The sequence below is a fragment of the Haliotis rubra genome, unplaced genomic scaffold (assembly GCF_003918875.1).
Source record: "Haliotis rubra isolate DU_JTF1 unplaced genomic scaffold, ASM391887v1 Scf737, whole genome shotgun sequence".
Taxonomy (NCBI): domain Eukaryota; kingdom Metazoa; phylum Mollusca; class Gastropoda; order Lepetellida; family Haliotidae; genus Haliotis; species Haliotis rubra.
The window spans coordinates 154,626-168,731 of record NW_025767454.1 but is presented as its reverse complement, the minus strand read 5'-3'; the positions used below and the strand labels follow the sequence as shown (position 1 = coordinate 168,731).

The following is a 14,106-nucleotide window of genomic DNA, read 5'->3' as shown; positions in this document are numbered from 1 at the left end:
GATAAAGCAGCAGACATTTTGAATAGACCTTATAATGACCATCTTGATATGTGCTGGAGGTGTTTTGTGGGAGACTTTTGTTTCTCACAAGTTTCACGTGTATATTTAGAAATAATACTTGTTTGTACTGATATATAGAGAGCACACTTTCTGTATTTCCTGCTTGCTAATTTCAGGGAAATGAAAATATTAATTCGGTATCCCAAAGTTCCATATATATAAGGGTTTAAGCCCTCATGTCCCTATGTCTAATTTCACAAATATATATATCACGATCACTAATGTCTTAATCAGGATATTGGCTGGACTGACTTTACTGTCAGGTGTCAAAATTACCTTGGTCAGTTATCTACCTTTGCATCTATGGCTGCCTGTGACTACTATACTATCTTTACCAATACTCTAAACGTGACACCTACGTGTAACACTGCGACTGACAAGTAATATAATGTACTCTCCAAATCATTGGGGAAATAAAGAGCATTCATTCATTCATTCATTCATTTATTCTTTCATTCAATACAATCCCTCCTTCATTTGGTTATCCTCACTACAATCCCTCCTTCACCTAGCTATCCTCACTTCAATCCCTCCGTCACCTAGCTATCCTCACTTCAATCCCTCCTTCACCTAGCTACCCTCACTACAATCCCTCCTTTGCCTAGCTATCCTCACTTCAAACCATCCTTCACCTAGCTACCCTCACTTCAATCCCCCTGTCACCTAGCTACCCTCAATACAATCCTTCCTTTGCCTAGCTACCCTCACTTCAAACCATCCTTCACCTAGCTACCCTCAATACAATCCCTCCTTTGCCTAGCTACCCTCACTTCAAACCATCCTTCACCTAGCTACCCTCAGTACAATCCCTCCTTGACCTAGCTACCCTTACTTCAAACCACCCTTCACCTAGCTACCCTCAATACAATCCCTCCTTTGCCTAGCTACCCTCACTTCAAACCATCCTTCACCTAGCTACCCTCAATACAATCCCTCCTTGACCTAGCTACCCTCACTTCAAACCATCCTTCACCTAGCTACCCTCAATACAATCCCTCCTTTGCCTAGCTACCCTCACTTCAAACCATCCTTCACCTAGCTACCCTCACTACAATCCCTCCTTGACCTAGCTACCCTCACTTCAAACCATCCTTCACCTAGCTACCCTCAATACAATCCCTCCTTCACCTAGCTACCCTCACTTCAATCCCCTTGTCACCTAGCTACCCTCACTACAATCCCTCCTTTGCCTAGCTACCCTCACTACAATCCCTCCTTTGCCTAGCTACCCTCACTTCAAACCATCCTTCACCTAGCCACCCTCACTACAATCCCTCCTTTGCCTAGCTACCCTCACTTCAAACCATCCTTCACCTAGCTACCCTCACTTCAATCCCTCCTTTGCCTAGCTACCCTCACTTCAAACCATCCCTTCACCTAGCTACCCTCACTTCAAACCATCCTTCACCTAGCTACCCTCACTTCAATCCCCCTGTCACCTAGCTACCCTCACTACAATCCCTCCTTTGCCTAGCTACCCTCACTACAATCCCCTGTCACCTAGCTACCCTCACCTCAAACCATCCTTCACCTAGCTACCCTCACTTCAATCCCCCTGTCACCTAGCTACCCTCACTACAATCCCTCCTTGACCTAGCTACCCTCACTTCAAACCATCCTTCACCTAGCTACCCTCACTTCAATCCCTCCTTGACCTAGCTACACTCAATACAATCCCTCCTTTGCCTAGCTACCCTCAATACAATCCATCCTTCACCAAGCTACCTTCACTTCAATCCCTCCTTCACCTAGCTACCCTCACTAAAATCCCTCCACCAAGCTACCCTCAATACAATCCCTCCTTCACCTTGCTACCCTCACTTCAATCCCTCTTTTGCCTAGCTACACTCACTTCAATTCTTCCTTCACTTAGCTACCCTCAATACAACCCCTCCTTCACCTAGCTTCCCTCAATACAATCCCTCCTTGACCTAGCTACACTCAATACAATCCCTCCTTTGCCTAGCTACCCTCAATACAATCCCTCCTTCACCTAGCTACCCTCAAAACAATCCCTCCTTCACCTTGCTACCCTCACTTCAATCCCTCCTTCACCTAGCTACCCTCAATACAATCCCTCCTTTACCTTGCTACCCTAATTACAATCCCTCCATCAAGCTTCCCTCGATACAATCCCTCCTTCACCTTGCTACCCTCACTTCAATCCATCCTTTGCCTAGCTACCCTCACTTCAATTCTTCCTTCACTTAGCTACCCTCAATACAATCCCTCCTTTGCCTAGCTACCCTCACTTCAATCCCTCCTTTGCCTAGCTACCTTCACTTCAATCCCTCCTTGACCTAGCTACCCTCAATACAATCCCTCCTTCACCTAGCTACCCTCAATACAATCCCTCCTTCACCTAGCTTCCCTCAATACAATACCTCCTTGACCTAGCTACCCTAACTACAATCCCTCCACCAAGCTACCCTCAATACAATCCCTCCTTCACCTTGCTACCCTCACTTCAATCCCTCTTTTGCCTAGCTACCCTCACTTCAATTCTTCCTTCACTTAGCTACCCTCAATACAATCCCTCCTTCACCTAGCTTCCCTCAATACAATCCCTCCTTGACCTAGCTACACTCAATACAATCCTCCTTTGCCTAGCTACCCTCAATACAATCCCTCCTTCACCTAGCTACCCTCAAAACAATCCCTCCTTCACCTTGCTACCCTTTACTTCAATCCCTCCTTCACCTAGCTACCCTCAATACAATCCCTCCTTTACCTAGCTACCTTCACTCCAATCCCTCCTTTGCCTAGCTACCCTCAATACAATCCCTCCTTCACCTAGCTACCCTCAAAACAATCCCTCCTTCACCTTGCTACCCTCACTTCAATCCCTCCTTCACCTAGCTACCCTCAATACAATCCCTCCTTTACCTAGCTACCCTCACTTCAATCCCTCCTTTGCCTAGCTACCTTCACTCCAATCCCTCCTTAACCTAGCTACCCTCAATACAATCCCTCCTTGACCTAGCTACCCTCAATACAATCCCTCCTTCACCTAGCTTCCCTCAATACAATACCTCCTTGACCTAGCTACCCTCACTTCAATCCCTCCTTTGCCTAGCTACCCTCACTTCAATCCTTCCTTCACCTAGCTACCCTCACTTCAATCCCTCCTTCACCTAGCTACCCTCAATACAATCCCTCCCTTCACCTAGCTACCCCTCACTTCCAATCCCTCCTTCACCTAGCTACCCTCAATACAATCCCACCACCCGCCTCCACCCCCATCAATGTAGCTACATCACCTAGATATCTTCCATGAAATACCCTCAAAACAATCCCTCCTTCACCTAGCTACCCTCAATACAATCCCTCCTTCACCTTGCTACACTCAATACAATCCCTCCTTCACCTAGCTACCCTCAATACAATCCCTCCTTCACCTAGCTACCCTCACTACAATCCCTCCTTCACCTAGCTACCCTCACTTCAATCCCAATTCACCGCTCCACCCCCCATCACGTAGCTACATCACCTAGATATCTTCCATGAAATACCTTCTCTTTTGCTCCCTCACCACTCTACTCCCCCTAAGATATCAATATCCTCCCCAATATCTTCCACACAGTACCTTGATGCCTGCCTCTATTAAATCAACATTTTTCAATAAATTCTAGTTCAACTGTCAGAGTCTGAGAAGTCTAGAGACTTGGAGACATCAATGAATTGTGATATGTGAGTCCATGCAAGGCCATGTGTTATCAGGTTGTGCCAAGTCTCCCTCCCTCGCTCCACCCTCAAGTGGCAGCTGTATTGCCTCCTATCTCTGGGCTCATATCATGCTGAGATAACAGACGTTGGACACAACCATGGACACACTGGCCTTGTGATGAGGAAAGTTTCACTGTCCAATAAATGCAGTATAGTATGGTTACATTTAGAACTAATTCAAATGGACCACTAGTTTTACTCAGGTAAATTGTACTTCATTTCATTTTGATTGAAATGGACAACAAATACCTGGGCCCAAAAATAATAAAAGTAGTTTACTGTAAGTGAATTTACAATAAATGAACATATGAAGTCAGACACTAATATATGTATGTTGGTATGTGTACCCTCGCACATTACCTTAAGAGTATACACCAAGCTTTTCACCCTCCTACATTACCTTATGATTATACAACAAGTTTGTGACCCTCCTACTTTACCTTATGATTATACAACAAGCTTGTGACCATCTTACTTTACTTTATGTTTATACAACAAGCTTGTGACCTTCCTACTTTACCTTATTATTATACAACAAGCTTGTGACCTTCCTACTTTACCTTATGATTATACAACATGCTTGTGACCCTCCTGCTTTACCTTATGATTATACAACAAGCTTGTGACCCTCCTACTTTACCTTATGATTATACAACAAGCTTGAGACCCTCCTACTTTACCTTATGATTATACAACATGCTTGTGATCCTCCTGCTTTACCTTATGATTATACAACAAGCTTGTGACCCTCCTACTGTTACCATATGATTATACAACAAGCTTGTGACCCTCCTACTTTACCTTATGATTATACAACAAGCTTGTGACCCTCCTACTTTACCTTATGATTATACAACAAGCTTGTGACCATCTTACTTTACTTTATGTTTATACAACAAGCTTGTGACCTTCCTACTTTACCTTATGATTATACAACATGCTTGTGACCCTCCTGCTTTACCTTATGATTATACAACAAGCTTGACCCTCCTACTTTACCTTATGATTATACAACATGCTTGTGACCTCCTGCTTTACCTTATGATTATACAACAAGCTTGTGACCCTCCTACTTTTACCTTATGATTATACAACAAGCTTGTGACCCTCCTACTTTTACCTTTCCTATGATTATACAACAAGCTTGTGACCATCTTACTTTACTTTATGTTTATACAACAAGCTTTTGACCTTCCTACTTTACCTTATGATTATACAACATGCTTGTGACCCTCCTACTTTACCTTATTATTATACAACAAGCTTTTGACCTTCCTACTTTACCTTATGACTATACAACATGCTTGTGACCCTCCTGCTTTACCTTATGATTATACAACAAGCTTGTGACCCTCCTACTTTACCTTATGATTATACAACAAGCTTGTGACCCTCCTACTTTACCTTATGACTATACAACATGCTTGTGACCCTCCTGCTTTACCTTATGATTATACAAGCTTGTGACCCTCCTACTTTACCTTATGATTATACATACAAGCTTGTGACCCTTCTACTTTTACCTTATGATTATACAACAGGCTTGTGACCCTCCTACTTTACCTTATGATTATACAACAAGCTTGTGACCATCTTACTTTACTTTATGTTTATACAACAAGCTTGTGACCCTCCTACTTTACCTTATGAATATACAACATGCTTGTGACCTTCCTACTTTACCTTATGATTATACAACAAGCTTGTGACCCTCCTACTTTACCTTATGTTTATATAACAAACTTGTGACCCTCCTACTTTACCTTATGATTATACAACATGCTTGTGACCCTCCTACTTTACCTTATGTTTATACAACAAACTTGTGACCCTCCTACTGTACCATATGATTATACAACATGCTTGTGACCCTCCTACTTTACTTTATGATTATACAACAAGCTTGTGACCTTCCTACTTTACCTTATGATTATACAAGCTTGTGACCCTCCTACTTTACCATATGATTATACAACAAGCTTGTGACCCTCCTACTTTACCTTATGTTTATACAACAAGCTTGTGACCTTCCTACTTTACCTTATGATTATACAAGCTTGTGACCCTCCTACTTTACCTTATGTTTATACAACAGGCTTGTGACCCTCTTACTTTACCTTATGATTATACAAAAAGCTTGTGACCATCTTACTTTACTTTATGTTTATACAACAAGCTTGTGACCCTCCTACTTTACCTTATGAATATACAACATGCTTGTGACCTTCCTACTTTACCTTATGATTATACAACAAGCTTGTGACCATCCTACTTTACCTTATGATTATACAACATGCTTGTGATCCTCCTGCTTTACCTTATGATTATACAACAAGCTTGTGACCCTCCTACTGTACCATATGATTATACAACAAGCTTGTGACCCTCCTACTTTACCTTATGATTATACAACAAGCTTGTGACCCTCCTACTTTACCTTATGATTATACAACAAGCTTGTGACCATCTTACTTTACTTTATGTTTATACAACAAGCTTGTGACCTTCCTACTTTACCTTATGATTATACAACATGCTTGTGACCCTCCTACTTTACCTTATGATTATACAACAAGCTTGAGACCCTCCTACTTTACCTTATGATTATACAACATGCTTGTGATCCTCCTGCTTTACCTTATGATTATACAACAAGCTTGTGACCCTCCTACTGTACCATATGATTATACAACAAGCTTGTGACCCTCCTACTTTACCTTATGATTATACAACAAGCTTGTGACCCTCCTACTTTACCTTATGATTATACAACAAGCTTGTGACCATCTTACTTTACTTTATGTTTATACAACAAGCTTTTGACCTTCCTACTTTACCTTATGATTATACAACATGCTTGTGACCCTCCTACTTTACCTTATTATTATACAACAAGCTTTTGACCTTCCTACTTTACCTTATGACTATACAACATGCTTGTGACCCTCCTGCTTTACCTTATGATTATACAACAAGCTTGTGACCCTCCTACTTTACCTTATGATTATACAACAAGCTTGTGACCCTCCTACTTTACCTTATGACTATACAACATGCTTGTGACCCTCCTGCTTTACCTTATGATTATACAAGCTTGTGACCCTCCTACTTTACCTTATGATTATACAACAAGCTTGTGACCCTTCTACTTTACCTTATGATTATACAACAGGCTTGTGACCCTCCTACTTTACCTTATGATTATACAACAAGCTTGTGACCATCTTACTTTACTTTATGTTTATACAACAAGCTTGTGACCCTCCTACTTTACCTTATGAATATACAACATGCTTGTGACCTTCCTACTTTACCTTATGATTATACAACAAGCTTGTGACCCTCCTACTTTACCTTATGTTTATATAACAAACTTGTGACCCTCCTACTTTACCTTATGATTATACAACATGCTTGTGACCCTCCTACTTTACCTTATGTTTATACAACAAACTTGTGACCCTCCTACTGTACCATATGATTATACAACATGCTTGTGACCCTCCTACTTTACTTTATGATTATACAACAAGCTTGTGACCTTCCTACTTTACCTTATGATTATACAAGCTTGTGACCCTCCTACTTTACCATATGATTATACAACAAGCTTGTGACCCTCCTACTTTACCTTATGTTTATACAACAAGCTTGTGACCTTCCTACTTTACCTTATGATTATACAAGCTTGTGACCCTCCTACTTTACCTTATGTTTATACAACAGGCTTGTGACCCTCTTACTTTACCTTATGATTATACAACAAGCTTGTGACCATCTTACTTTACTTTATGTTTATACAACAAGCTTGTGACCCTCCTACTTTACCTTATGAATATACAACATGCTTGTGACCTTCCTACTTTACCTTATGATTATACAACAAGCTTGTGACCATCCTACTTTACCTTATGATTATACAACAAGCTTGTGACCCTCGCATGTTACCTTATGATTATACAAGAAGCTTGTGACCCTCCTACTTTACCATATGATTATACAACAAATTTGTGATCCTCGCACTTTACTTTATGAATATGGAACAAGCTTGTGACCCTCCTACTTTACCTTATGAATATACAAGAAGCTTGTGACCATCCTACTTTACCTTATGATTATACAAGTTTGTGACCCTCGCACCTTACTTTATGATTATACAACACATTTGTAACCCTCCTACTTTACCTTATGATTATACAACAAGATTGTGACCCTCCTACTTTACCTTATGATTATACAAGAAGCTTGTGACCCTCCTACTTTACCTTATGATTATACATCAAGTTTGTGACCCTCGCACCTTACTTTATGATTATACAACAACTTTGAAACCGTCCTACTTTACTTTATGATTATACAACAAGTTTGTAACCCTCCTACTTTACCTTATGATTATACAAGAAGCTTGTGACCCTCCTACTTTACCTTATGATTATACATCAAGTTTGTGACCCTCGCACCTTACTTTATGATTATACAACAACTTTGAAACCCTCCTACTTTACCTTATGATTATACAACAAGTTTGTGAGCCCTCGCACCTTACTTTATGAATATGGAACAAGCTTGTGACCATCCTTCTCTGCCTTATTACTATACAAGATTGTGACCCAGCAACCATAATAGTATACAGCCTTGTGATCCACCTACTTTCTCTTATTCACCTACAAGATTATCACCCTTGTACTTTACATTATGAAATATAAACTGTTTGAGAGGCATTATTAAACATACAAGTTCTTGAAAGACCCACCTTCCCTTACTGACACAACAACTGACAGCCTACTTTCTTTCACTATCATACCATACAGTTCTGACCAGCCTACTTTGTCTCACTATCATACCATACAGTTCTGACCAGCCTACTTTGTTTCACTATCATACCATACAGTTCTGACCAGCCTACTTTGTCTCACTATCATACCATAGGGTTGTGACCAGCCTACTTTGTTTCACTGTCATACCATACAGTTCTGACCAGCCTACTTTGTTTCACTGTCATACCATACAATTCTGACCAGCCTACTTTGTTTCACTTTCATACCATGCAGTTCTGACCAACCTACTTTGTTTCACTGTCATACCATACAGTTCTTACCATCCTTCATTGTTTCACTGTCTTACCATAGGGTTGTAACCAGCCTACTTTGTTTCACTGTCATACCATATGGTTGTGACCAGCCTACTTTGTTTCACTGTCATACCATACAGTTCTGACCAGCCTACTTTGTCTCATTATCATACCATAGGGTTGTGACCAGCCTACTTTGTTTCACTATCATACCATAGGGTTGTGACCAGCCTACTTTGTTTTATAATTCAGACACCTTTTCCTCACTAGCATACCTTCATAAACCTGTTCTTATATGCTAAAACCTGTAATTCCAGAAGGTATAAAGGCTGCAATCTTCCATCAAATATGAACTGCAAAACTATGAATAAGGCCAAAGTTTTAAACACAGGTTCCCTATGTAAGACAACCCTTGAGGCTTCCCAGGATCCCAGGGTATCTTGTTGACAAAGCCATTCACTACCCCTTCTCTTTGACCACTGTGGGTGTGGACATTAGTAGGTCAGTAACCAGGCCTAGTGACACAAACATCCTCACTCTAACACAGCTACTAACCCTTCACATAATCATTAGAACACCTTACCTCAGACTTATGCTAACCCTAGTATGTTCCCACATACTCGTGTTAACTCTCTTACACTTTACCACAGACTCATGTTAACTCTTACACTGTACCACAGACTCATGTTAACTCTTACACCGTACCACAGACTCATGTTAACTCTTACACCGTACCACAGACTCATGTTAACTCTTATATACTTTACCACAGACTCATGTTAACTCTTACACTGTACCACAGACTTATGTTAACTCTTACACTGTACCACAGACTCATGTTAACTCTTATATACTTTACCACAGACTTATGTTAACTCTTACACTGTACCACAGACTTATGTTAACTCTTACACTGTACCACAGACTCATGTTAACTCTTACACTGTACCACAGACTCATGTTAACTCTTACACTTTACCACAGACTCATGTTAACTCTTACACTGTACCTCAGACTCATGTTAACTCTTACACTGTACCACAGACTCATGTTAACTCTTACACTGTACCACAGACTTATGTTAACTCTTACACCGTACCACAGACTCATGTTAACTCTTATACTGTACCACAGACTTATGTTAACTCTTACACTGTACCACAGACTCATGTTAACTCTTATATACTTTACCACAGACTTATGTTAACTCTTACACTGTACCACAGACTTATGTTAACTCTTACACTGTACCACAGACTCATGTTAACTCTTACACTGTACCACAGACTTATGTTAACTCTTACACTGTACCACAGACTTATGTTAACTCTTACACTGTACCACAGACTCATGTTAACTCTTACACTGTACCACAGACTTATGTTAACTCTTACACTTTACCACAGACTCATGTTAACTCTTACACTGTACCACAGACTTATGTTAACTCATACCCTGTACCACAGACTCATGTTAACTCTTACACTTTACCACAGACTCATGTTAACTCTTACACCGTACCACAGACTCATGTTAACTCTTACTCTGTACCAGACTCATGTTAACTCTTACACTGTACCACAGACTCATGTTAACTCTTATATACTTTACCACAGACTCATGTTAACTCTTACACTGTACCACAGACTCATGTTAACTCCTGACTCTTTACTGCAGACTCATGTTAACTCTTACACCGTACCACAGACTCATGTTAACTCTTATACTGTACCACAGACTCATGTTAACTCTTACACTGTACCACAGACTCATGTTAACTCTTACTCTGTACCACAGACTCATGTTAACTCTTACACTGTACCACAGACTCATGTTAACTCTTACTCTGTACCACAGACTCATGTTAACTCTTACACTGTACCACAGACTTATGTTAACTCTTACACTGTACCACAGACTTATGTTAACTCTTACACTTTACCACAGACTCATGTTAACTCTTACACTGTACCACAGACTTATGTTAACTCTTACACTTTACCACAGACTCATGTTAACTCTTACACTGTACCACAGACTTATGTTAACTCTTACTCTGTACCACAGACTCATGTTAACTCTTACTCTGTACCACAGACTCATGTTAACTCTTACACTGTACCACAGACTTATGTTAACTCTTACACTGTACCACAGACTTATGTTAACTCATACCCTGTACCACAGACTCATGTTAACTCTTACTCTGTACCACAGACTCATGTTAACTCTTATATACTTTACCACAGACTCATGTTAACTCTTATATACTTTACCACAGACTTATGTTAACTCTTATATACTTTACCACAGACTTATGTTAACTCTTACACCGTACCACAGACTCATGTTAACTCTTACACTGTACCACAGACTCATGTTAACTCTTATATACTTTACCACAGACTCATGTTAACTCTTACACTGTACCACAGACTTATGTTAACTCTTATATACTTTACCACAGACTCGTGTTAACTCTTATACTTACCACAGACTCATGTTAACTCTTACACTGTACCACAGACTCATGTTAACTCTTACTCTGTACCACAGACTTATGTTAACTCTTACACTGTACCACAGACTTATGTTAACTCCTGACTCTTTACCACAAACTGATATTAACTCTTATAATTTACACTTCACTTAGACTTCATGTTTTCTATAAACTATTATACAATACCAGTTTGGGGTTGAATCAGTAACCTTACTATAATACTTCATGGCGGACGTATGTCATCTCCCAGATTTTACCAGTCTCATGTTAACTCTAATACGTTATGGCGAACGTATGTCATCTCCCAGATTTTACCAGTCTCATGTTAACTCTAATACTTTATGGTGGACGTATGTCATCTCCCAGATTTTACCAGTCTCATGTTAACTCTAATACTTTACAACAGACTTATGTTTACTCCGACATATTTCAGCAGGCTTGCATATACTCTTGTACTTTACCAGAGACAATTACATCTTAGCACAGACTTGTGTTAACACTTATATCTCAGCAGACTTGTGTTAACACTAATATCTCAGCACAGACTTGTGTTAACACTTACATCTGAGCAAGACTTGTGTTAACACTTATATCTCAGCACAGACTTGTGTTAACACTTATATCTTAGCACTGACTTGTGTTAACACTTATATCTTAACACTGACTTGTGTTAACACTTATATCTCAGCACAGACTTGTGTTAACACTTACATCTGAGCAAGACTTGTGTTAACAATTACATCTTAGCACAGACTTGTGTTAACACTTATATCTTAGCACTGACTTGTGTTAACACTTACATCTTATCAAAGACTTGTGTTAACACTTACATCTGAGCAAGACTTGTGTTAATTACATCTTAGCACAGACTTGTGTTAACACTTATATCTTAGCACTGACTTGTGTTAACACTTACATCTTATCACAGACTTGTGTTAACACTTACATCTGAGCAAGACTTGTGTTAACAATTACATCTTAGCACAGACTTGTGTTAACACTTACATCTGAGCAAGACTTGTGTTAACACTTACATCTCAGCAGACTTGTGTTAACACTTATATATTAGCACAGACTTGTGTTAACACTTATATCTCAGCACAGACTTGTGTTAACACTGATATCTCAGCACAGACTTGTGCTAACACTTACATCTGAGCAAGACTTGTGTTAATTACATCTTAGCACAGACTTGTGTTAACACTTATATCTTAGCACTGACTTGTGTTAACACTTACATCTTATCACAGACTTGTGCTAACACTTACATCTGAGCAAGACTTGTGTTAACAATTACATCTTAGCACAGACTTGTGTTAACACTTATATCTCAGCAGACTTGTGTTAACACTTATATCTCAGCACAGACTTGTGTTAACACTTACATCTGAGCAAGACTTGTGTTAACACTTAAATCTCAGCACAGACTTGTGTTAACACTTATATCTTAACACAGACTTGTGTTAACACTTATATCTCAGCACAGACTTGTGTTAACACTTACATCTGAGCAAGACTTGTGTTAACACTTATATCTTAGCACTGACTTGTGTTAACACTTATATCTTAGCACTAGCCTGAAGACCCACACAGGCCCACACACACAGACTCCTGCACAGATACACAGACACACACACACACAGACACCTGCACAGACACACAGATGGCTCATAATACACCCTGCTTGCATTTTTAATGATCCATACATGACAGTTGGGAGCTAGGCAGCAGTCTGAAGTGTTTAATCTGGTTCAATGTTTACTTATACTTCTGACAAAACAAACAGATAACACAACAAGGATGTCAGGCACAGATATCAAATGTATTTGTCCATGTATGACATTACATCCAATTCATCTAGGGCTGGCAGTCATTCATCATCGTGGAGCTCCTTGTCAGTCCAGGTGGGACGTGTCAGCCTATGTCGGGCTTGTGTGAGTCCATGTGAGTCCAGGTGGGATATGTGAGTCTATGTCGGGCTTGTGTGAGTCCATGTGAGTCCAGGTGGGACGTGTGAGTCCATGTGAGTCCAGGTGGGACATGTGAGTCCATGTGGGTCCAAGTGAGACTTGTGAGTCCATGTGGGTCTGCATGAGACTTGCGTGAGACAAGAAGTCTATGTTGTGGCAACCATTATACCCACCAATGTGGTATCTCCTGCTGCAGTCCATACATCATAACCAACAGTGGTCATCAAGTTCAACAGTCAAGGGCAAACTTTTACACAAACTACAGTTTATACAGACATATCGATTTATCAAAATACATATCATAAATTGTTTTACAAAGTTTGACATTCTATATGTAAATTATTCTTAAATTCTGAACTTTTGTTATTTGATATTTTGCTGTTTTGAAATATCAGAGATGTACATTTCACCATGAAATACATACCGACGTGCATTTCTCTTGAGTGATGAGGTTTGGTTCGATGATGTCCTGATGTCAACAGGTGCTATTTGCAGTTGGAGGAGTTGAATCTCACATTTGTTAGATAGATGAGATAAAACTCTCTCCACTACACAATGCACCTCAAATAGGACAGTCTTCGTCAAGGTCATCAGCAGAGGTCATTCTATGCTTTTCCACATCCATTCATTACGTGTGTTAAAGTTGATTTCAGAAATTACAATACACCTCTGCCATTAGAATAGTGACACCTCATGAACGGAATAGCCCAATGCCAAACAACCATCTCTCCAACTTGTGTTGATATCCCTACAAACAATTACCCTCACAACAGACACAA

The 14,106-nt window shown here is 39.9% G+C and overlaps 1 protein-coding gene across 1 annotated transcript in view; it reads right to left on the bottom strand.

The window, feature by feature from the left end:
- LOC124259785 (KICSTOR complex protein SZT2-like) overlaps window positions 1-14,106 on the bottom strand; it is a 140,359-nt gene that overhangs the window by 60,473 nt on the left and 65,780 nt on the right.